The following is a 25,337-nucleotide window of genomic DNA, read 5'->3' as shown; positions in this document are numbered from 1 at the left end:
AATCTAGGGCTTCCCTCATAGCTCAGTCGATAAAGAATCTGCCTGCAATGCCAGGAGACCTGGGTTCAATTCCTGGGTCAGGAAGATCCCCTGGAGAAGGAAATGGCAACCCACTCCAGTATTCTTGCCTGGGGAATCCCACGGACCGAGGAGCCTGGCAGGCTACAGTCCATAAGGGTTGCAAGAGTAGGACATGACCACCACCATACTGTATCTATTAAGTGTGCAGTGGCATTGTGTCTTAAAAAAATGTACAGACCTTAATTTAAAAATACTTTAGTTCTTAAAAAAAAAAAGCTAACCATCATCTGAACCTTCAGTGAGTTGTAATCTTTTTTCCTGTGGAGGGTCTTGCCTCAGTGTTGATGGTTGCTGAATGTTGAGATGACTGTGGCAATTTCTTAAATAAAGCAACAATGAAGTTTGCCAAATTGATTGACTCTTTCCTTCACAAAATATTTTTCTGTAGCATGCAATGCTGTTTGATAGCATTTTACTCACAGTAGAACTTCTTTCAAACTTGGAGTCAGTTCTCTCAAACTCTTCCACTGCTTCATCAACTAAGTTTATGTAATATTCTAAATCCTTTGTTGTCATTTAAACAATCTTCTCAGCATCTTCACCAGGAATAGATTCCATCCCAAGAAATCACTGTCAAGCTTCCCTGGTGGCTCAGTGGTAAAAAAAATAAAATAAAATAAAATCCACTTACCAATGCACGAGACATGGATTTGATCCCTGATTCCAGGAAGATGCCACATGCCTTGGAGCAACTAAGCCCGTGTACTACAGCTATTGAGCCTGTGCTCTAGAGCCTGGGAGCTGCAACTACTGAGCCCACATGTCACAGCTACTGAAACCTTCACGTCCTGGAGCCCAGGCTCTGCAACAAGAGAAACCGCTGCAATGAGGAACCCGAGCACCACAACTAGAGAGTAGCCCCTACTTGCCACAACTAGAGAAAGCCCCTGGGCAGCAATGAAGACCCAGCACAGCCAAAAATCAAATAAATAATGAAATAAAATTGTTTTAGAAAGAAATCACTTTCTTCCCTCATTCATAAGAAGCAACTCTTCATCCACTAAAATTTTAAATTGATGTTACAGCAATTTAGTCACATCATCAGGCTGCATTTCTAATTCTGCTTCTCTTGCAATTTTCATCACATCTGCAATTACTTCCTCCACGGAAGTCTTGAACTCCTCAAAGTCATCCATGAGTGTTGGAATCAACTTCTTCTAAACTCCTGTTAATGCTGATATTTTGACCTTCCTCATGAATCACAAATATTCTTAATGGCATCTAGAATGTTAAATTCTTTCCGGAAGCTTTTCAATTGACTTTTCCCAGATCCATCAGAGGAATACTATTTATGACATCTATAGCCTTATGAAATGCATTTCTTAAAACTTGGAAGTCAGAATTACTGTACTCCTTGAGCCATAGGCTGTAGGGTGGGTGTTAGCAGGCATGAAAACATTTATCTCATTGAATGTTTCCATCAGAGCTCTGAGTGATCAGGTGCATTGTTAATAAATATTAATATTTTGAAAGGAATCTTTTTTTTTTCTGAGCCATAGATCTTAAGAGTAGGTCTCAACACTGGGCTTAAAATATTCAATAAATCATTTTGTCAGCAGGTGTGCTATCATCCAGGTTTTGTTGTTCGATTGATAGAGCCCAGGAAGAGTAGATTTAGCATAGTTCTTAAGGACCCTAGAATTTTCAGAATGGTAAATGAACCTTGGCTTCAACTTAAAGTCACCAGCTACATCAGCCCCTAATAATAAGTGTCTTTGAAACTTTGAAGCCAAACATTGACTTCTCATCACTAACCGTGAAAGTCCTGGGTGGTATCTTTTCCCTAGAGAAGGCTGTTTTGTCTACATTAAAAATCTATTGTTCAGTGTGGCGGTGGTTTAGTCGCTAAGTTGTGTCCGACTCTTGTGACCCCATGGACTGTAGCCTGCCAGGCTCCTCTGTCTGTGGGATTCTCCAGGCAAGAATACTGGAGTGGATTGCCATTTCCTTCTCCAGGGAATCTTCCTGAACCAGGAATTGAACCCAGATTTCTTGCATTACAGGCAGATTCTGTACCAACTGAGCTACAAGGGAAGCCCTAGATTGTTTAGTGTAGCTACTTTCATTAATTATTTTAGCTGGATCTTCTACATAACTTGCTGCAGCTTCTGAGCCTCAGCACTTGCTGCTTCCCTTTGCACTTTCATGTTATGGAGATGGCTTCTTTCCTTCAACTTCATGAACCAACCTCTGCTAACTTCAAACATTCCTTCTGCAGCTTCCTCGCCTCTTGCAGCCTTCATAGAATCGAACAGAGTTGGGGCTTTGCTCTGGATTAGGCTTGCTTCCCTGGTGTCTCAGAGGGTAAAGCATCTGCCCGCAACACAGAAGACCCAGGTTTGATCCCTGAGTTGGGAAGATTTTATGGAGAAGGAAATGGTAACCCACTCCGGTACTCTTGGCTGGAAAATCCCATAGATGGAGAAGCCTATAGGCTACAGTCTATGGGGTTGCCAAGAGTCAGACACGACTGAGCGACTTCACTCACTCACTAAGGGGATATTGACCACTGAAACTTTCCCCATATCAGCAATAAGGATGTTTTGCTTTTTTATGATTCCTGTGTTTGTTGGAGTGGCACTTTTAACTTCCTTCAAGAACCTTTCCTTTGCATTCACAACTTGGCCAACTGTTTGGTGCAAGAGGCCTAGTTTTTAGCCATTCTCAGGTTTCAACATGCCTTCCTCATTAAGCTTAATCATTTCTACATTTCTAAAGTGAGACATGTATGACTCTTCCTTTTACTTGAGCAGTTAGAGACCATTGTAGGGTTAGTAATTGGCCTAATTTCAATACTGTTGTGTCCCAGGGAATAGGGAGGCCTAAGGTGAGAAAGAGAAATAGAGAAAAAGCTGGTCAGTGGAGCCATCAGAACACACACGTTTATTAAGTTTGCCATCCTATATAGGCACAGTTCACAATGCCCCCAAGACAATTATAATAGTAACATAGAAGATCACTGATCACAAGTCACCATGACAGATATAGTAATAATGACAAAAATTAAAATATTGTAAGAATTACTAAAATGTGACACAGAGAGATGAAATGAGAAAATGCTGTTGGAAAAAATGGTGCTGATAGACTTGCTTGACACAGAGTTGCCACAAATCTTTAATTGTAAAAAACGCAGTATTGGGACTTCCCTAGTGGTCCAGTGGTTAGGATGCACACTTCCACTGCAGGGGCACAGGTTTTATCCCTGGTCGGAGACTAGGGATGCTCCAATTAAGATCAAAGATTCCATATGCAACAACTAAGATCTGGCACAGTCAAACAAATTTTAAAAAAGAAAAAGAAAATCAACATATAATTTTAAAAATACAGGACATGCAAAGTGCCGTAAAATGAGATAAGCTTATACTTTCTTTTATTAATCATCTACATATGTATCTATATAGTATCTATCTCTGTATCTCTATACCTATCTATAGCTCTACCTACCTTTCTGTCATCTATTTATCTATCTCTGTATCTATTCATCCGTCTATCTATCTGTCTGTCTATCAGTTGATGTATGATCTGTTTCATACAACTAGAATATAAGCCCCCAAAGAGTAAGGACTTTGCCCATAATGTTGATTATTTTATTGCCACAGCACTTACCTGGCACAGAAAAGACCAAAAAGTATATACTAGAAGAACAATGAATAGCTAGAATATGATTTTAAGGTCTTCACCATCCCAGTCATGCTTTTCTGCTTGTGTTCCTGTTTGTTGGTTTTCTCCTTCTAACTTCTACCAAGACAAAGAAGATCCCCACCCGCCATAAGATTAGTACTGCTTGCTAGACCATCTGCTTCTGGTCTCCGATGAGGCCTTCTGAGGGTGTAAACAGGAGAGTGCAAGGAAAATTTTACCAGAGTTATGCAGAGCTTTGCAGGCACTGCAGTGGTGAGCCCAAAAGTGTGTCTTGAAGACACAAGAGCTTTCTGTTTTGTTTAAAACAGGCTTATTTAGTTTAATTTAGATGCCATAAAATTCACCCATTTTAGTGTAAATCTTGTTGAATGAGTTCATACAACTCTTTGGCCATTGCCACAGTTCAATTTTAGAACACTTTCATCACCAGAAAAAATTCCCTTGTTCCTATTTGCAATCCATCTCTGCTCCCACCCTCAGTCTTAGGCAATCACTGATCTTTCTGTTTCCAGTTTGAGGGCTGTTGTGAATAATACTCTTTTGTGACCCCATGGACTCTAGCCCACCAGGTTCCCCTGTCCATGGGATTTCCCAGGCAAGAATACTGGAGGAGGTTGCCATTTCCTTCTCCAGGAGGTCTTCCTGACTAAGGTATCAAACTTGTGTCTCGTGCATTGGCAGGTGGATCCTTTACCCCTGAGCCACCAGGCTATAAATGGTTTCCCTGGTGATTCAGTGGTAAAGAATCCTCCTGCCAATGCAGGAGATACAGGTTTGATCCCTTGTCCAGAAAGATCCCATATGCCATGGAGCAAATAAGTTGAGCAAATAAATGGAATCAAACAGTATGTACTCATTTGTATCCTGCTCAGTATAGTTTTGAGATTCATCAAGTTAATATGAGTATCAATTTCTTGTTTTTCTGATTCTTATTGTGCTTTTTTAAAAAAATCACAATTTGTTTATCCATTCTCCTATTGGCAACATTTCCAGGTTTTATTATTATGAATAAAGTTGCCATAAATGTTGCTATAATGATTTTTCATGTACATATATTTTCATTTCTCTTGAGTAGATGCTTGAAAGGGGAATTCCTGGACACACAGTAGGTATATTCTTTACAGTAAACTTCCAAACAGTTTTCCAAAGTGGTTGTACCATCTTATCCCCCACTAGCAACGTACACAAGTTGTAGGAGCTCCATCTCACTGCTAACACTATATTTGTCATTGTCTTAATATGTAGCCATTCTAGTGGGTGAGAGATGGTATCTCATGGTTTTAATTTGCATGTCTCTGATGAAAAATGAGATGTTCATACAAATTTACATGGTATTTACATGATAAAAACTGTTTTGTGTTTGTACTAGTGATTCATATATTTTCTTTTTTGAACTGTTTTGAAATCAAGTCTTTTCTGTATTTTTAAAAAACTGGGTTTTCTTTTTGTTATTGATTTGGAGGAGTTCTTTAGTTGACTTCTGTTTGAGCTACACTATACCTGCTTTTGTTATTCTTTACAGTCAATAAGAATTTGTAACTTATAACTGCCCAGTGTTAGTATTGCTATGGAGAATGAGGGGAGAGAGAATACTGGTGTGTAGGCGTGCAGAGGGGCAGAGAGAGAGCTTTCTCTGGAGGCTTGAGAGTACACTGGATGGTCAAGAGGAGTCAAGCTGGTAGCGGGCAGTCTGAGTGAGTCATGGAAAGAGACCTGCAGCCACTCGGAAGGAGTTCCCTAAAATGGGGACTCTTCCATTTAGGGGAGGTGCTGGACTTTCACGTAGATCCGAGAACAGGGACTCAGATTAAACATACATGTATATATTGTGTATGTATCTCTATTATATATGTATATGTATTATATATATAGTATAGCCAGAATAAATATACATATGTATATATATATATAGCCAGAGGCTGGTGTACTTGGATGCTTATGTGTCAAAGACACAATTCAGGCCCTTAAACAAGATTTTTTTTTTTTTTTTTTGCTTTATTGAAGTATAGATGATTTAAATGGTATGTTAATTTCTGCTGTTCAGCAAGGTGATTCAGCTATTCACATATATATATAATTTAGGTATTATTTTTCCTATTTTCTATTATGGTTTATTACAAGATATTGACTATAGTTCCCTGTGCTATGCAGTAGGAACTTGTTTTTTATGAGACCTTTTTATAAATGACCTAGAAAACTAATATGTGACCCAACTTCTGCCTCCCTGTGAACACCCCAAGGAGGGCAACAAATTCTTTCAGAGTTTTTTAGAATAGAGAAAATTTAACTGTGATGCTATAGACCATTGGCTCCTCTGTTGTGTTCTCGGTTCTCCTCTCAGAAGTTGCTTGCTTAGGTTATAGGTACAATTAGCAAGCTAAGTCTTTCATGTATGGGTAGATAAAAAGCTAGTAGAGGTGATGGAATTCCAGTTGAGCTATTTCAAATCCTAAAAGATGATGCTGTGAAAGTGCTGCACTCAATATGACAGCAAATTTAGAAAACTCAACAGTGGCCACAGGACTGGAAAAGGTCACCTTTCATTCCAATCACAAAGAAAGACAATGCCAAAGAATGCTCGAACTACCTCACAATTGCACTCATCTCACATACTAGCAAAGTAATGCTCAAAATTTTCTAAGCCAGGCTTCAACAGTACATGAACCGTGAACTTCCAGATGTTCAAGCTTGTTTTAGAAAAAGCAGAGGAACCAGAGATAAATTGCCAACACCAATTGGATCATCGAAAAAGCAAGAGGCTTCCAAAAAAACATCGATTACTGCTTTATTGACTGTGCCAAAGCCTTTGACTGTGTGGATCACAACAAACTGTGGAAAATTCTTCAAGAGATGGGACTACCAGACCCCCTGACCTGCCTCTTGAGAAATCTGTATGCAGGTCAGGAAGCAACAGTTAGAACTGGACATGGAACAATAGACTGGTTCCAGATCAGGAAAGGAGTACGTCAAGGCTGTATATTGTCACCCTGTTTATTTAACTTATATGCAGAATACATCTAAAGAAGGCAATGGCACCCCGCTTCAGTACTCTTGCCTGGAAAATCCCATGGACGGAGGAGCCTGGTAGGCTGCAGTCCATGGGGTTGCTAGGAGTCGGACATGACTGAGCGATTTCACTTTCACTTTTCACTTTCATGCACTGGAGAAGGAAATGGCAACCCACTCCAGTGTTCTTACCTGGAGAATCCCAGGGATGGGGGTGCCTGGTGGGTTGCCGTCTCTGGGGTTGCACAGAGTCGGACATGACTGAAGCGACTTAGCAGCAGCAGCAGAGTACATTGTGAGAAATGCTGGACTGGATGAAGCACAAGCTGGAATCAAGATTGCTGGGAGAAATACCAATAACTTCAGATATGCAGATGACACCACACTTATGGCTAAAATCGAAGAACTAAAAGAGCCTCTTGATGAAAGTGAAAGAGGAGAGTGAAAAATTTGGCTTAAAACTCAACATTCAGAAAAGTAAGATCATGGCATCTGGTCTCATCTCTTCATGGCAAATAGATGGGGAAACAATGGAGACAGTGAGAGACTTTATTTTGGGGGGCTTCAAAATCACTGTAGATGGTGACTGCAGCCATGAAATTAAAAGACACTTGCTCCTTGGAAGAAAAGTTATGACCAACGTAGACAGCATATTAAGAAGTAGAGACATTACTTTGCCAACAAAGGTCCATCTAGTCAAAGCTTTGGTTTTTCCAGTAGTAATGTCTGGATGTGAGAGTTGGACTATAAAGAAAGCTTGAGTGCTGAAGAATTGATGCTTTTGAACTGTGATATTGGAGAAGACTCTTGAGAGTCCCTTGGACTGCAAGGAAATCCAACCAGTCCACCTTCAGGAAATCAGTCCTGAATATTCATTGCAAGGACTGATGCTGAAGCTGAAACTCCAATACTTTGGCCACCTGATGCGAAGAACTGACTCATTTGAAAAGACCCTGATGCTGGAAATGATTGAAGGCAGGAGGAGAAGGGGGCCACAAGGGGATGAGATGGTTGGATGGCATCACCAACTCAATGGACATGAGTTTGAGTAAGCTCCAGGAATTGTTGATGGCCAGGAAATCTTGGTGTACTGCAGTCCATGGGGTTGCAAAGAGTCAGACATGACTGAGTGATGGAACTGAACTGAACTGAACTTAGAGACTTCTTATTACCGGCTTTAATGTGACTGAGGCTTAAGTCTTATTATTTTTGGACTTCAGTCTTTACTGTCATTATTAGATCTGCTGATCATCAGTCATTTCAGAGCCAAGACCAATAAAACACCAGAAACTGGAATACAAAGGACTGTATAATCAACTCTGTTATTCAGGGATTCATTGATCCAAGACCCCAGTTTAGAATTTATTAGAATTTCCCCATTGTATATGCATTCAAGTTTAACTCTGTGTGTCAGTAGCAAAAGATTTGGCAAAGCAAAACGATAAGGTTGCAAAAGGAATGTTCACTCAACTAAAGAAAACAGTTGTTCTCATTGGGAGAACACTGGGAACTCATTAGAGGTTTCTATGTACTTGAACAATTAGAAGCATGCATGTATTACACAAAGATATCACAATCTATTTTGTCGATTTAGTTTCCTCTCTGTCTCCTTCATTAGACACTGCTTGGTTGAGGGCAGGGACAATGCTCTTGCACAGAGTAGATACTTAGCGTTAGCAGGTTCTTCCATGTGGCATGGATATCTCACATGTTATTCAGACTCATGGATCCCTATATGTGTTTACGTGTGTGTGTGTGTGTGTGTGTGTGTGTGTGTATAAAACTGTCTCTATAGGGTTCATTGAGCTATAGTTGGGAGTGCAAGAGGTTTGTCGGAGATAACATTTGTAAAAGATAACAGAGGGGAAGAAGCAGAACTGTGCAGGAGAAGCCTCAGAGCCTGATCTGAAAGTGTGTCGGATGACTGGCTGGGAAGCTCTAGAACCAAGACTGTCCCTCAGAAGAGGTCCCCATTGGGCAAAAACTACCAGGCTCAGTCTCCCACCATGCTGAAGTGCTCGGCCAGGGGCTGCTGAAAAGGAGCAGCATGTCCTTAGCTCACAAGATTATCCCGAGACAGATCCTGAAGATGCTAACTGGAGGCTGTCAGCTAACAGAACTCCGTGCAACCGAGCAGCCTTTCCTTTCTTGAAGGGAGATCTGGGTGATGAACCTCTGTGCTTGCCACAACTTACCAAGATCATGACTCCCCACCAACTACGCAAATTCAGATATGAGGCAACTGACCCTGTGGACCACTTCTCAGAACATCTCCCCACCTCTCCTCTGACGACGTGTATATTGGGAGACAGGGAGCTCCATTTTGCAAGGGTGCCCAGTGTCCCCAGTGTTGAGTTTACATTATGAGGGTCAGTCAACCAGTTGGAAGAGTCTATGAATTGCCACTGTGGTCCACCACCAGTAGGAAGTGCCAAACCGCAGCCTGGGCAGGGAAAGATTTGAATGGCATCAAATCTCCCCAGATCCCCTAGCTGGCTGATGTGGTTTGCCCTGGTCATTTCAGTAGCCTCAGAATACCAAGGCCTCACATTTTACACAAAAATTTTATGGCCACACCAAGATGGGATTTTATTGTATCTTTATTTTCAATTATAAAAGTCAAATGTGGCTTTTGTATAAAATTTACACAACCTATTCTAGGGACTAAAGCAAAAATCATCCATAAGATCACCTCCCAAAGGCAATTATTAGCAATTTTGTGTTTTCTCTTTTAGTCACAAACATAAAATATTCCCCATCCCCTTGTTTGTCAAATGTCATGTACATTTCTCAAAGACAGACCATTCTTGCACATTTTTTAACACATCCCGAGACTGGATTGAAAAGTTCCCAGCACTAGAGACAGATGGCAGAGTGGCTTAGAGGAAAGAGTGTGGGCTGAAGGCGGTGGAGCAGTCAACTTTCAAAGCTGTATTTTACTTTAAGCACTCTTTGAGGGTAGAACTGAGGGTCCAGGGGCCTCATCACAAAAGGACTTCTTTCCTCTCTTTGGCTTGGAGTCAGGTTGGGCTTGTGAATGTTTTACATGTTTTGGAAAAACATGCGGCTAAGGCAAACTCACGCTTTAGGTCCATGCATGTGTATGACCGTCAGCCACGCCATCACGCAGAATGGCAGACTCACTCATCTAGCTAGCTTTTACTAAGTGCTTACAGTGTGATTGAACATGTTTCTTGCCCTCAAAGACTATAAAGTCTAGTGATGGAGACAGAAAACTGACCTTAAAAATATATCCTGTTGCCGGGAGAAATATCAATAACCTCAGATATGCAGATGACACCACCCTTATGGCAGAAAGTGAAGAGGAACTCAAAAGCCTCTTGATGAAAATGAAAGAGGAGAGTGAAAAAGTTGGCTTAAAGCTCAACATTCAGAAAATGAAGATCATGGCATCTGGTCCCATCACTTCATGGGAAATTGATGGAGAAACAGTGGAAACAGTGTCAGACTTTATTTTTTGGGGCTCCAAAATCACTGCAGATGGTGATTGCAGCCATGAAATTAAAAGACGCTTACTCCTTGGAAGAAAAGTTATGACCAACCTAGATAACATATTCAAAAGCAAAGACATTACTTTGCCAGCAAAGATCCGTCTAGTCAAGGCTATGGTTTTTCCTGTGGTCATGTATGGATGTGAGAGTTGGACTGTGAAGAAGGCTGAGCACCGAAGAATTGATGCTTTTGAACTGTGGTGTTGGAGAAGACTCTTGAGAGTCCCTTGGACTGCAAGGAGATCCAACCAGTCCATTGTAAAGAAGATCAGCCCTGGGTGTTCTTTGGAAGGAATGATGCTAAAGCTGAAACTCCAGTACTTTGGCCACCTCATGCGAAGAGTTGACTCCTTAGAAAAGACTCTGATGCTGGGAGGGATTGGGGCAGGAGGAGAAGGGGACGACCCAGGATGAGATGGCTGGATGGCATCACTGACTCGATGGACGTGAGTCTGAGTGAACTCTGGGAGTTGGTGATGGACAAGGAGGCCTGGCGTGCTGTGATTCATGGGGTCGCAGAGAGTCGGACACGACTGAGTGACTGAACTGAACTGAATGTACGTATATTGTTGCAGGCTGAATTGTGTTCCTTCCCAAGTTCATATATGGAATCTTTAGCCCTCAGTACCCCAGAATGTGACTAGAATTGGAAATAGGGCCTTTAAAGAGGTGATTTAAAAAGAAAAAGATGATTAAGTTAAAAAAAGGCTGTTAGAGTGGACCTTGATCTGATCTGACATGTGTGCTTTTTTTTAGTTTTCTTTTTGCTATGCTGGATCTTCACTGATGCTTGTCGTGGGCTGTGTCTAGTTGCAACGCTCAGGCTTCTCATTGCAGTGGCTTCTCCTGTTGCCAAGCACAGGCTCTAGGGTGCTTGGGCTTCAGTAACTGCAGTGTGTGGGCTCAGTAGTTGTGGCTCGCAGGCTCTAGAGCTCAGGTTCAGTAGTTGCAGCGCCCAGGCTTGGTTGTTCTGTGGCATGTAGGATCTTCTTGGACCAGGAAGCGAACCTGTGTCGCCTACACTGGCAGATGGATTCTTAACCACGGACCACTAGGGAAAGCCTAATGTGTCCTTTTAGTAAGAGGAAATTTGGACTCAAGAAGAAACAATAGGAACATGATCACACAGAGGAAGGACCACTTGGAGATCACAGCTTGAAGGCAGCCATCTGTAGACCAAGGGGAGGGGCCTCAGGAGAAACCAACACCTTGATCTTGAATTTTCAGCTTTTGTTAAATCACTCTTTGGCATCTGTTAGAGCAGCCCTGGAAAACTATATTAGTATATATTATATATATACTCTGGCAGATGTGTACCTGCATTTAAAAATATACTTTTGCTTTTTTTGTGGTTAAGAGTACTTCATCCTGTACAAATCAAGAAACTTGCAGAATTTTTGAGCAGAGTAGTGACAAGATCAGATCTCTGTTCTAGAAAGAGAATTCTGATGTCAGAAAGGAGACCGGACTGGAAAGGAGCTGGAAATCTAATGAGGAGGTTGTGGTTCTAAACCACCACATGAGAACCCTGAGCACCATAACTTGACAACAGCCCCTGCTTGCCACAACTAGATATAAGCCCTTGCAGCAGCAAAGATCCAACACAATAAAAAATAAATAAAAAACAAAATTATATATTTTTTAAAAGCTGGTGATTAGCTTAGGGCTTTTTCCTCCTTTGGGTCTTGATTTACCTATCTGTAAAACAGAGAGGGGAAGAAAACTAATATTAAGAGTTACTCTGTGCTGTTAGGTACAAGACACTATATATTCATATACTCATTATCCTATTCAATACTCCAAATAAGTCTGTGAAATGTTACTCCACCTGTGTGACAGGTGAGAAAAACTTAGTTTCTCCAAGAAGGCAGGGTTTAAACTTGAGTCTAAAGTTTCATGGCCTGTGATTTCTAAGGTGCCTTTCAAGGCCAAAATGCTGTAATTAGTGTGTCTGAAACATTTGTTTGAATCAACACTGATGACTTATCAAGCTGCACTAGTAAAGACAACAGATTCTCCAGTGATTACTAAGCAGCTCCGGAAGAACCACTCACCCTTCAGGGAAATGTGGTTTCTCACTGGAAGAGAGTGTAGCACATAAAGGGTGGCCAACAATCAGTTTCTGTGCAGCAGATGGCATTGTCTTAGGTTAAAATTATAGAAATCTTGAATTTGGCAAATGCTCTAGGCATTGTGAATAATGAATGCTCTGAATCTCCGATTGCTTTAGAAGTGGAACAGGCATGTTACATCCCCAGGTAAAGGGGCATCTTTATTGCTAATTTTTTAAAATATTTATTTTTTATTTATTTAGCTGCGTCAAGTCTTAGTTGCAGCATGCGGGATCTTCAGTCTTCTTGTGGCATGCAGAATCTTTAGCTGCAGCACGCAACTGTTCCTCGACCAGGGATTGAATCTAAGCCCCCTGAACTGGGAGCACAGAGTCTTAAGCTATTGGACCACCAGGGAAGTGCCAAAGGGGCATCTTTTGATGTTGCTGCTAAAAAGATCACCTTCTATGTTGACACAAAGCAAAGAATAATCCAGGTCCCCCCAATCCCAAGGGTAGTGTTCTCTCATTTGTTCTCAAGTAGCTTATATGCTGGTTGGCAAACATGTACAGTACATACCTGTTCATTCATTCATTTGGTGACTTAAAAGCATTTTGGGGGCACTTTTGATGTGTCAGCCCAGAGTTGTACATAGGGATATAAAAGTAAGGTTTCTTATGGGTTCGTTGTGTGCCTCCCAATTCATATGTTGAAGCCCTAATCCCCACACCTCAGAATGTAATTGTATTTGGACATAGGATCTTTAAGGAGGTGATTACATTAAAATGGGGTCCTTGGGGACATGTATGACTGTTGTCCTACAAAGAAAGAAATTAGGACACAGACATATAACAACCAGAGGGAGGACCATGTGAAGATGCAAGGCGGTGGCCAACTGCAAACCAGGGAGAGAAGAAACCAACGTTGCTGACAGCTTCATCTTGGCCTCCAGACTGGTGAGAAAATTAACTTCTGTTGTTTAAGCCCGCTAGCGTGTGGTATTTTGTTACAGCCGCCCTGGTAGACTAATAGTCTCTCTGCTTTGAGGAATGTTCAAGGAAACAAAGAAAGCATTAAGCCACAGAGGGGTGCCCAGGAGGCATGGCGCCCAGAGGTGGGACTTCCGATTCACACTGCAGAGGGCGGGTAGGCGGGGGCGTCAGGAGACAGTGTCTAGACAAGCATCACTGCAGCGGAGTCCTCAAAGATTTGTAGGAGGTAACCAGGTGTCGATGTGAGCAGAAGGAGAGGGAACCGCTGGAGACAAGAAGGAACACAGCACCTGTAGGGAACAGCAAGTCCTTCAAGATGGAACGATGGGAGAGTATGAGTGTGATTGTGTGATTCTGACCCAAGCACACTAGAAGTTCAGAGACAGGAGGCATTATTAAGGACAACAAGGATAATATCTTATATTTTTATAAGCACCTTACAGTCTATAAAAATACCTTCTCAGACCTTCTTTCTCAGTGGCAACAGGAGAGTTGAACCATTTTCTACTTCTGGCAAACGAGGGTCGAGAGGCTGAATGGCTTGGCTACAGCCTTACAGGAAGTTAGTGGCAGAGTCGAGTCTAAAGTTCAGGGCCTTTTCCTCCCAAGTCCAGGTGGGATGGGGGTGTCAGAGGGCCAAGCTGAGCTGCTTGCTTGCCTCTGACTTTGCTCATAGAGTTGCACACAGAGCAGCCTCAGGAAAGAGACACCCAGGTTCGGTGGGTCCTATGGAATGGGAAGAAAGTGAAGCGGAGCCCCACAACACTTAACATACCACCGTTGGGGGCAGAGAAGAGAGCGCTGGCCTGTGCTTATTTTCTCACTCATCCTGTCCATCCTGAAAGGGTGGCTAAGGTCCAGTGGAGACAAGAGTAATGACTTGCCCATCACCTCTCCCTGCCCTGCTTGGCTCTCAAGCAGGACATTTTGTAACTCCAGGAACCCCATCTAGAGATGCACATTGTGCAACATGGCAGGGGAACCCCCTTAGGATTGGTGTGATAGGTGAAAGGAGACTCAGGAAGTGCTGGGTGTTTTACAAATACAAGGGAATATTTTTATCTGTTTGGGATGGCTTGTTTTTAGGCCCCTGAGAAGGGGAGAAGGAAAGGTTTTGAGCACTCGTTTCTTTCCCACTCCTTGCCTGCTTCCCTGGAATAATGTTGTAGACATTCACCCCTACCCCCACCCTCACCTCCCCCATCTCTTGGCTTTAACTGCTTTCCTGGTTCTGGCCTGAATATCAACTTTCAGTGCTTGGGTTTCTTTGGCAGAGGGCGCTCTCCGGAGGAAGCCAGGTGGCTTCCCAGGTGGCTCAGTGGTAAACAATCTGCCTGCCAGAACAGGAGACTTGGGTTCAATCCCTGGGTCAGGAAGATCCCCTGGAGGAGGGCATGGCAACCCACTCCAATATTCTTGGCTGGAGAATCCCATGGACAGAGGAGTCTAGTGGGCCACCATGGGGTTGCAAAGAGTCAGACACGACTGAGCATACAAGCACAGGTTTCTCCAGACTCTGGTGACCTCGGTGCCCTCACCTGCTGCAAACTGGGACTTCCAGGGAGTTCATGCCCCCTGGGAACAGCTCTCTACTGTCCTCTAATGGAATTTGGTGGATAAGCACCCCAGCTCCTTCCTCTCTTGTAGGGTAACTACACTGACTCCCAGAGTTCTCCAGCCAAATGAAGCACTGTTTGTCCATAGTGGTGACTTAATATCACAACAGTTGTGGGCGTCTGCTTCTTCCCTGTCTCATTTCCCATTCCTCTAGCAGTGTCTCAGAGTCGCCTTTCAAACAGACCACTCGCATTCCCATCTGTGTCTCGTGGTCTGCTTCTGAGGAAACCCAAATAAGGACAACCCTCCCTGTCGGACAAGTTTTTTGCTGCTTTGGACATTGTGAAAGGGGATGGAGAAGCAAAAAAGGCAGAGATACAGACAAATCATTCATTCATTCAACGTTCTTCGCTTAGCAAATACTTATGAAGCATGGATCTCATACCAAGCACCGTGCTGGGGCCAGCTGGAAACCTCATGTCCTCAGGCTCTGAGGAGCTGTCCTTTACTCACATCCTAGTCCACACACCCAGGCCAGCACTGTCTGGATTGGAGCTGGGAATGGTACCAGGAGAGGCTTCATGTGAAGGAAGTGGGGGCTCAAAAGTGGGAGGAGAACTACTCCGGTGATCCAGTGGCTAAGACTCTGCTCTCCCAAAGCAGGGGGCCCAGCTTCCGTCGCTGGTCAGAGAAACAGATCCTGCATGCCACAACTAATACACGAAAATAAATACATAGTTTTTTAAAAAGTGGGAGGAGGAGAAGACAGATTCTGGGAGCCTGTGTTGCAAGGAAGAGGATGATATGACCAGTGGGTGGTAATTAAAGTCACTTCCCCAGGGAGCAGAGACTCTAGGTGAGTATGTATGTATGGACTTGGTGAGCATCCGATTCTTGGGGTCATGAACTGCCAGGGCCGGGAAGGGCATCAGGGGTCACAGGCTGATCTTCCTCATTTTACCCTCTTGCAAACTGAGAACTGAAGAGGAGAAAGTGGTTTCCTCCACCCACCATGCTGTGAGTGTTCTTTCTGTGGCGAGAAATGGGCTAGATCAATGTTTCTTTTTTTCATCATAGCCCGGGAACATTTTCAGGCATTTTTCCTAATCGCCCCCTCCAATGAAATCTCAATGCCACAGATATTTGGCTATCTGCTATATACTATAGGTCTGTTTATACATTATATACATACAAAGAGCAACATTTTTTGGACCCCCAAGAACCAATATTTGCCCCCATGGGGGCGATATTGCCCTTGTTGAGAATGCATGAGACAGAGAGACCAACTGTGGCCAGGTTACCTAGGTCTGGAATTCAAGCTGAGACACTAGATTTGGTTCAGTAAGCAATAGGGAGTCACAGTAGTTTCTTGAGCTGGGGAGATGGAGTGAGAAAGAGGTGGAGAACTTACCCTATGTAATAGTATCCATCAGACACTGTGCCAGGTGGCCTGCCAGCGGTGCAGATACTACGAAGAAAAAGGCCAGGATTGACATATACATACTGCTATTTATAAAATAAAGCTTCCCTGGTGGCTCAGATGGTAAAGAATCTGCCTGCAATGTAGGAGACCCAGGTTATCCCTGGGTTGGAAAGAGCCCCAGGAGAAGGGAATGGCTACCCGCTTCAGTATTCTTGCCTGGAGAATTCCATGGACAGGGGAGCCTGGTGGGCTATAGTCCATAGGGTCTCAAAGTTGGACACAACTGAACAACTAACTTCTATATATAAAATAGATGACTAGTAAGGAACTGCTGTATGGTGCAGGGAACTCTATTCAATACTCTGTAATGGCCAATATGGGAAAAGAATCTAAAAAAGAGTGGACACCTATATATGCATAACTGATTCACTTTGTTTTACACCTGAAACTAACACAACGTTGTAAATCAACTCTACACCAATAAAAATTTTAAAAAGAAAAAAAAAAGCCATCATGGCCCTCATATGCCCTCAGAAGCTAGAGAAAGACAGTGTTAAATATAAACACAATAATTAATTTATTAGAATTGTAATAAATATTACAGTCAGCTGTATTTTTGTTTTGTTTAACCAACATTGATATAGTCCTTGTTGTGTCCCAGAAACTATGCTAAGCAGTATATTAATATTAGCTCATTAATCCTAGGACAGAGGTATAGTTATTATACCCATTTTACAGATGGGAAAACTGAAGCAGAGAGCGTGCCTTGCCTTAAGACACATGGCTTTTAAAGGTAGAGCTGAGATTCAAACCCAGTCTGGCTCCAGAGTCAGTGTTATAAATGACTATACTATAATCTGAAAAATATGGTACATATGTGTACATATGTGTAACTATAATTCAGGTCAAACCAGACGTCTTATGATGTCAATATAGACTGAAAGACCTCTAATGGAGCCAAAGGCTGAAAGTTGGAGATGGATGGACTAGAAGACATTTAATATCTGCTTGACTCTAAAGTTCATTATCCCAATAGAATTTGAAAAACAGGGTGAGAGTTAAGACTCTCCCAACTTGGCTTGTGTAACCAGAACAAGTCAGTTGACCTCTGGCTCCCTTCTCAGCAAGGAGTAGAAGAGGCAGACACCTCTGCACCGTATGCAGAAGAAAGATAACACAGGGGCTGTAACTAAGTCACATACACGAGTCTTCAGTGAAGGACATATGTGCCCTTGGACTTAAAACTGGTGAGTCAATGAAGCCAAAAACATGTGCTTATGCTTTACTATTCAACCACCTCTAAAATGCTTCCTCCACTCTTTTGGCCATTTGAATGAGATTTTTAAATAATTTTAGCTTACATAGGACTCATATACCTCCCATAGTCTGTAGTTTCTTCCTTAATTAAAAGAAACCATTTTCCCCAATAGTCTTATCCTACTGCTCTAGAAGGGAGTCCAAGATACCAGTTTGAAGGACAATGAGCTAAACCCAGGAGAAATCCCTCTCTAAACCTATCTTCTTGTTGCTGTCCTGTCTTACTTATTGAACGCCTACTACATGCCAGGCACTGTGCTGAGGGCTGGAAATACAGAGGTCAACAATTCATAGTCTACTCTTTGGGCACTCACAGATGTGTAGGGGAAACAGATAAGACTAGAAGTCTTTGCAATGTAGGGGATGTGTTAACATATTTAAACATATACCACATGCTCCACAATGGTTTTTTAGATTTTATTTATTTATTTTTTGTTTGTGCAGCTTGTCATGTGGGATTTTAGCTCCCTGACCTGGGATTGAACCTGTGTCCCTGCAGTGAAAGCATGGAGTCTTAATCACTGGACCACCAGGGAAGTCCCTCCATGATGTTTTTATCCCATTGATTTTGCATTTGTTGTTCCCAGGGCTGGGAGTGTTTTCTGGGCATTTTGGGCGGCTTATTCCTGTGGGGATAGAACATAGAGTCCCTAACCTAATAGAGAGACATCAGAGAAGGCTTCCTGGAGAAGAAAGCATGTGTAGGTTGAGACTTACAGGACTGGCATTCAGATTGGATGTCATCAACTCTGATTAGTCTTCCTAACCTCATTGGCTGAGTGAGGTATTCCTCTTTTGTACTCCTTAAACTCTGGCTCAAACCCTAATCCCAGCAAACATATTTGTAACTGCTGAATAGATAGCCCTTATCAATATCCTGTGGGCTTCCTAGGTGACTCAGTGGTGAAGAATCTTCCTGCCAATGCCGGAGACTCAGGTTTGATCCCTGGGTCAGGAAGATACCCTGGAGGAGGAAATGGAAACCCACTCTAGTATTCTTGCCTAGGAAATCCCATGGAGAGAGGAGCCTCGTGGGCTACAGTCCATGGGGTCATAAAGAACTGGACATGACCAAGCACACACAATGGGGCAATGGCAATATCTTGTAATTGCCTGTAGACTAGTTATCGTCTCTGTAGGACTGTGCTCTCTGAGAGAAAGGGACATGTAGATTTACTTTTATCCCCATCAGTGAGGAGAGGTCTTGCCATGGTAAGCCCTTAGTAAATGTTTGCAGATTCCAAGATGGATGGAGGTGTGGATGGATGGATGACCAGTAGGTAGATGGGAGCATGGAGGAGGGAGTAAATAACAGTGCTTGTATACAGGTATGTGGATAAGTTGGATGGAAGGATCAATAACATTTTCATAGAAGTGATGACTTTGAGTTAGCCCTAAGAATAATCTAGTGCAGTGCTTTTCAAACTGTAGTGCATTTATGAATCACCTGGGGACCTTATTAGATGCAGTAACTAATTCAGCAGGTCTGGGGTGAGGGCACTTCATTCTGCATTCCTGACAAGTTCCAGGTGGTACTGCTGCTGGCCCTCAGACTGGACTCTGAGTACCAAGGATGCTTGGGGAGTATGAGTTTGGGGATGGAAAGAAGACAGGAAGAAGAAAAGATGATCCAAGCAGGTGTGACTGTTGGGAATGATGCTGGCTCTGCTGTGGTGGAAGCAGGGACCCCAGTGAACAGGTGGGGAGGGAAGTGGGGGAAAAAGGATGGCATGGGACTGGTGGACACCCAGAACTTTTTTCGAGGGTATTGTTACCAAAAACTGGGTTCACCTCTTGGTGGGTGTTGACCCAATGGACACAACTGAACCAAGAGGGAAGGGGGGAGGGCACAACTTTTAAAAGAGTGACATAGCCCAAGGACACAACGTAAAGTGGTCTACTACAGTGGACAATGACAAATAGGTCCAAGATGGCAGACAAGTCAACTTCCACTAAACCTTGAGCCTCAGTATACACTCATCACTCATTGGAACACATCAGTACGCTAAATAACACACCCACAAGTGCCATGACAGTTCCAAGGCTGACCACAAAGATCAAAGAGTGTGCAGAGGCCCAATTCCTGACAATTGTTATCCCTTCCCCCAAATATCTGGAATACTCCTACCACTCATTAACCTATGAAACTGTTGTTATTGTTCAGTCACTTAGTTGTGTCCATCTCTTGTGACTCTATGGAATTCAGCACACCAGGCTTCGCTGTCCTTCACTGTCTCCCAGAGTTTGCTCATATTCTTATCCATTGAGTCTGTAATGCTAACTATCTTATCCTTTGCTGCCCCCTTTTCCTTTTGCCTTCAATCTCCCCCAGCATCAAAGATGGCTGCTGCTGCTAAGTCATTTCAGTCGTGTCCAACTCTGTGTGACCCCATAGATGGTAGCCCACCAGGCTCCGTCTTCCCTGGGATTCTCCAGGCAAGAACACTGGAGTGGGTTGCCATTTCCCATTACCCACCCCTATAAAAACTAACAGCCCTGTGCCCTGGGGCCACTCTCGCCTTCTGAGATGGCCCGTACTCTGTCTGTGGAGTGTGTTTTTCTCTGTATAAATCCACCTCTTATCATCTTGTCTTTCATGGGATTGTTTCTTCGATAAGACCTCAAGAACCTGAAATTCATTAAGTCCTGAGACCAGGTGTTATCTCAATTAAAAGTCTGTGGGTTCAAGTCCCAGTCTGAGTTACAGGTTTCACAACCAAGCTGAAGATTAGGAGCAGGAAGGATTTATTATGACTTACAGGGAGTAAGAGAACACCAGGGATCTTCCGCAAGGTACTGTTGCCCCAACAGCAAAATGGAGAAGGTTTAAGCATATTCATGAAGGGCTTTGCATAGAGGAGAATTCAGAATTGGGGCAAAAGTCAACAGAATCCATGCTTTAGTGGATGGAAGTCGGGAGGGTCAACATCATTCCATCCTCGACCTGGGTGGTGGCCTTAGTTCCTGTTCCAAAATATATTCCTATGTATATCCTTTAAGGATCCAGAACTCCGCCCCAAGGCCACATTATTGTTTCTTGACTGCTCCTCCCTTGTTGCAGCATTCCCTTGCTTCTCTTACGATCACTACTTACTGAGACCTGGTCAAGGATGAGCATTATGGCCAGGCTTAGATCCAAAATGGCTTAAGCCAAAATGGGTTCTCTCTCTTTTTAAAAGTTTTTTAAAATTAGTTAATTAATTCAGTCCAGTTCAGTTGCTCAGTGGCGTCTGACTCTTTGAGACCCCATGGACTGCAGTACACCAAGCTTCCCTGTCCATCACCAACTCCTGGAGCTTGCTCATACTCATGTCCATAGAGTTGGTAATGCCATCCCACCCTCTCATCCTTTTTCATCCCTTTCTCCTCCTGCCTTCAATCTTTCCCATCATCAGGGTCTTTTCAAATGAGTCAGCTCTTCGCATCAGGTGGCCAAAGTATTGGAGTTTCAGCTTCACCATCAGTCCTTCCAATGAATACTCAGGACTGATTTCCTTTAGGGTTGATTGGTTTGATCTTCTTGCAGTCCAGGGGACTCTCAAGAGTCTTCTCCAACACCACAGTTCAAAAGCATCAATTCTTTGGTGCTCAGCTCTCTTTATGGTCCAACTCTCACATCCATACATGACTACTGGAAAAACCATAGATTTGAATAGATAGATCTTTGTCAGCAAAGTGATGTCTCTGCTTTTTAATATGCTGTCTAGGTTTGTAATACCTTTTCTTCCAACAAGCAAGCATCTTTTAATTAATTAATTAATTTTGGGGTGCACTGGGTCTTTGTTGCTGCACACTGGCTTTCTTTAGTTGTGGTGAGCAGCGGCTAATCTTCACTGCGGTGTGCAGCTTCTCACTGTGGTGGCCTCTCTTGTTCCACGGCATGGGCTCTAGGAGTGCAGGCTTGAGTAGTTGCAGCACACAGGCTCAGTAATTGTGACTCGTGGGCTCTAGAGCACAGGATCAGAAGTTGTGACACATGGGTTTAGTTGCTCTGGGACATGTGGAATCTTCCTAGACCAGGGATTAAACCCATATGCCCTGCACTGGCAGGCAGATTTCTATCTGCTGTTTCACCAGGGAAGTCCCAAGATGGGTTCTCTTATGTCAAGAAAGTGATGTCTGGTTCTCTTTCTTCTGGGATCCCCTAACCTACCTGCTTTGAGAAGGCAATGACACCCCACTCCAGTACTCTTGCCTGGAAAATCCCATGGACGGAGGAGCCTGGTAGGCTGCAATCCATGGGATCACGAAGAGTTGAACACGACTGAATGACTTCACTTTCACTTTTCACTCTCATGCATTGGAAAAGGAAATTGCAACCCACACCAGTGTTCTTGCCTGGAGAATTCCAGAGACAGAGGAGCCTGGTAGGCTGCCGTCTCTGGGGTCACACAGAGTTGGACACAACTGAAGTAACTTAGCAGCGGCGGCAGCAAACTACCTGCTTAGAGTATGGGAAAGTCATGCTTTCATGGAGATGCAAGGAGGCTGGAAGCAATGACCGTGACACCCAAAGCTGAGATGAGAGAAAGGCAGGCAGAGAAGGGAACTAACATTTCATAAATATCTTTATCTGTATCCTGATCTATAGCCGTACCCGCATCTATCAATCATACTCATTTTGTCCTCACGTCCATCTTGAGAAGATGCAGAAAATGGTGACTCTTTTCCTTCCTTCCTTTCTCTTTCTTTGTTCCTCCCTCTTGCCTTCCATCCCTCCCTCTTCCTTTCTTAGTTCCTCTCTCCCTGACTCCTCTTTCTCTCCTCCCTTTGCTCTCTCTTCTTTATTGTTCTTTGAGTTTAAGTTGGTTATTCACTATAGCTGCTGCTGCTAAGTCACTTCAGTCATGTCCAACTCCATGCAACCCCACGGACAGCAGCCTATCAGGCCCCTCTGTCCTCAGGATTCCCAGGCAAGAATACTGGAGTGGGTTGCCATTTCCTTCTCCAGTTCACTATAGCATCTTTCTTTTAATGAAGCATAGGTTGCAGATTCAATTCCCATTGTAAGTCACACAGAAAAACTATCTTTTTATTATCTCAGTTTATTCTGTTGATCACAGGGGAAGAGAAGCATGAATCTTAAGCATTGAAAATAAACATTATAATATTTGAAAAAATATTGAATTAAACAAAAGAAAAAAAAGTGGAGATTCAGAAAGCTTAGGTTACTTCTTCAGATTTCACAAGTAGTGACAGAGTTGGGATTCCAGCGAGGGCTAAGTAGGATGTGAAGACCCAAACAAGTAGATAGAAGTTAAGAAAAGAGCTCTCAGTGCAGAGGGGAATTCCCATATAAATAGGAAATCTGCAGTCCTCATGCAGTGGCAGAGGCTACATTAGTAAATAAGAAGACTGAAAGTCTGGGATCTGAGGATGGTGAGGGCAGGAGCCTAGCGTGCTTAGTGGATTCACGGAGTAGTGTAATTCCAGATTCCCTGACTCCAGCAAAGCAAAAGCTGAAGGTGGAGGAGCCACAGCTGTCTGGACGGCTAGAGGATTCCACGGTGAAACCTATGAGAGAAGAGGCCACGGCGGAGAGTGGGGAGGCCTGGTGAGGACAAGGGAGAGAGAATGAGGAGTATTTTATTAACCTGGTTAACGCAAGGATGGGAGAATCTAGAAGGGAAGAAAGAGCCTTACTTAACTTTTTTTTGGCTGTACTGCACGGCATGTGGATCTTAGTTCTCTGACTAGGGATAGAACCTGTGCCCCCTTCAGTGGAATTCTGGACTCTTAACCACTAAATTGCCAGGGAAGTTTCCCCAACTTAACTTCTAACAGTGTTCCTTTCTTTTGTCAAAATTGTTCAGTACTACCCCAAGGCCACAGGTGCGAGACCTTGTATCAAGGCCACAAAAGCAGAGTCCAGAACCAAGGTCACCTCCAAAGCAGACTGAGTCCCTTTGTGACTGTTGCCAAAAGCCCTCTGCTCATCACTAACAAGCTTCCTGACTCCAAATTAGGCAAAGATGCCCACTCCAGTACTCACCCTACAGTGCCCTCACCAATCACCTAACACCAACCTTCCAGCAGGAATTCTCTTTGTCTTGAGGCTATAAAAATTGGCCACTAACCCACGAAAAGCATTGGCTCTCCCCTGGTCTGTCAGGAGGTCAGCCCCCTGTGCTCACAGTGCCCATATTATCTCTGCTCTTTGTTCTTAATAAGCTCGCTCCCTTCTGAAATGCTCAATGTCTGGAAATTCTTTTCCAGCCTATGCTTGGACTGCCTCAACAATCATAAAATCACAACCTTCTTAAGATGTGTATAGATTCTTTTCAAACTGCACAGTGCAAGGCTCTCTGTACCCATTCATTCATTTAATGTTAAATAGACACTACCCATTGGAGTAGGAAATGGCAACCCACTCTGGTATTCTTGCCTGAAAATTCTATGGACAGAGGAGCCTGACAGGCTACAGTCCATGGGGTTGCAAATGGTCAAACACCGCGGAGTGCGCGTGCACACACACATGCCCACACACAGACATTACCCACCTAGTCTCTTCTGGCAACTTTTAACTAAGAAACATTTAAAATATGTTTATTTATAAATGAAATTGATTCACTTTATTTGTAATGAACTCTGTTATCCCAACCCACTCTGTAATGACCCATTTAGAACCTTTATCAGAAAAATGGAAGACATATTCAGAAATCAATTATTTTTTTACATAGTTCTGTATACATTAGGAACAAGTAGGAATTTCTGGAGTGAACATAAAAATAAACTGCATTTCGTCAAACATCAAAATGACAGTGTTTAGAGTGTGACCCATGCACACGAGCCCTCCCAGGTAGGATATAGAACATGAGAAGTCATGGATGAAGAGACCAGGATGCTGGAGGAATCATATGTGTATAAATCACAAGAATAATGATGGCAACAGTGTTGGGGAGGGTCACAGAGAATCAGGAGTTAAGGCAGGGACCCAGTGTTGGTAGATGACTGCAATCAGAAGGGTATTAGGCAGTGTAGTCTGATGATATGAGATTCACTGCTGGGGCTTATAGGGTTCTTGAAGGATTCTTTAATTGCTTTCACTCAGAGGCTGAAAAGAGGAACCTGGTGACAAACAATTGGTAGCTCATACTGTAAAGCGTCTGCCTACAGTTCCAGAGACCTGGGTTCGATCCCTGGGTCAGGAAGATCCCCTGGAGAAGGAAATGGCAACCCACTCCAGGACTCTTGTCTGGAAAATCCCGTGGACGGAGGATCCTGGCAGGCTACAGTCCATGGAGTCTCAAAGAGTCAGACATGACTGAGTGACTTCACTTAACCTTAACCTTATTTCATTTTATTTAACAGACGTATAATGCTTAATATTATTATTTAGAAAGTTAACAGCTTTTAAAAAATGTGTATGTATTTGTCTATGCCCAGTCTTAGTTGTGGCACATAGGATCTTTAGTTTTGGCATTCGAACTCTCAGTTGCTGCATGTAGAATCTGGTTCCCTGACCAGGGATCGAACTCAGGTCTCGCATTGGGAGCACAGAGTCTCAGCCTGTGGACCATCAGAAAAGTCCCTACCGTGCTCATTATGAATCAGGCATTGTTCTGAGAACTTTTACAAATATTAAACCAGTCCTATGAGACAGCTATTATATACTATTTTACAGACGAGGAAACTTGGACATACAGAGCTCTTAGGTCACTACTTGAACCTTAAGAAACACGTAAACCATTCAACTAAGCCCAAAGAAGTGAAAATATTTGTGCAAAGCCAAAGAGTAACAGGAAAGGATTATAAC

The 25,337-nt window shown here is 43.1% G+C and overlaps 1 pseudogene; it reads right to left on the bottom strand.

Annotated features, from left to right (window-relative positions):
• Window positions 1–297: 297 nt before the first annotated feature.
• Window positions 298–2,845, bottom strand: LOC120856568 (annotated as a pseudogene).
• Window positions 2,846–25,337: the final 22,492 nt, after the last annotated feature.

Source organism: Oryx dammah, unplaced genomic scaffold (assembly GCF_014754425.2).
Source record: "Oryx dammah isolate SB20612 unplaced genomic scaffold, SCBI_Odam_1.1 HiC_scaffold_28, whole genome shotgun sequence".
Classification (NCBI taxonomy): Eukaryota; Metazoa; Chordata; class Mammalia; order Artiodactyla; family Bovidae; genus Oryx; species Oryx dammah.
This window is presented reverse-complemented; position numbering and strand designations above follow the sequence as displayed.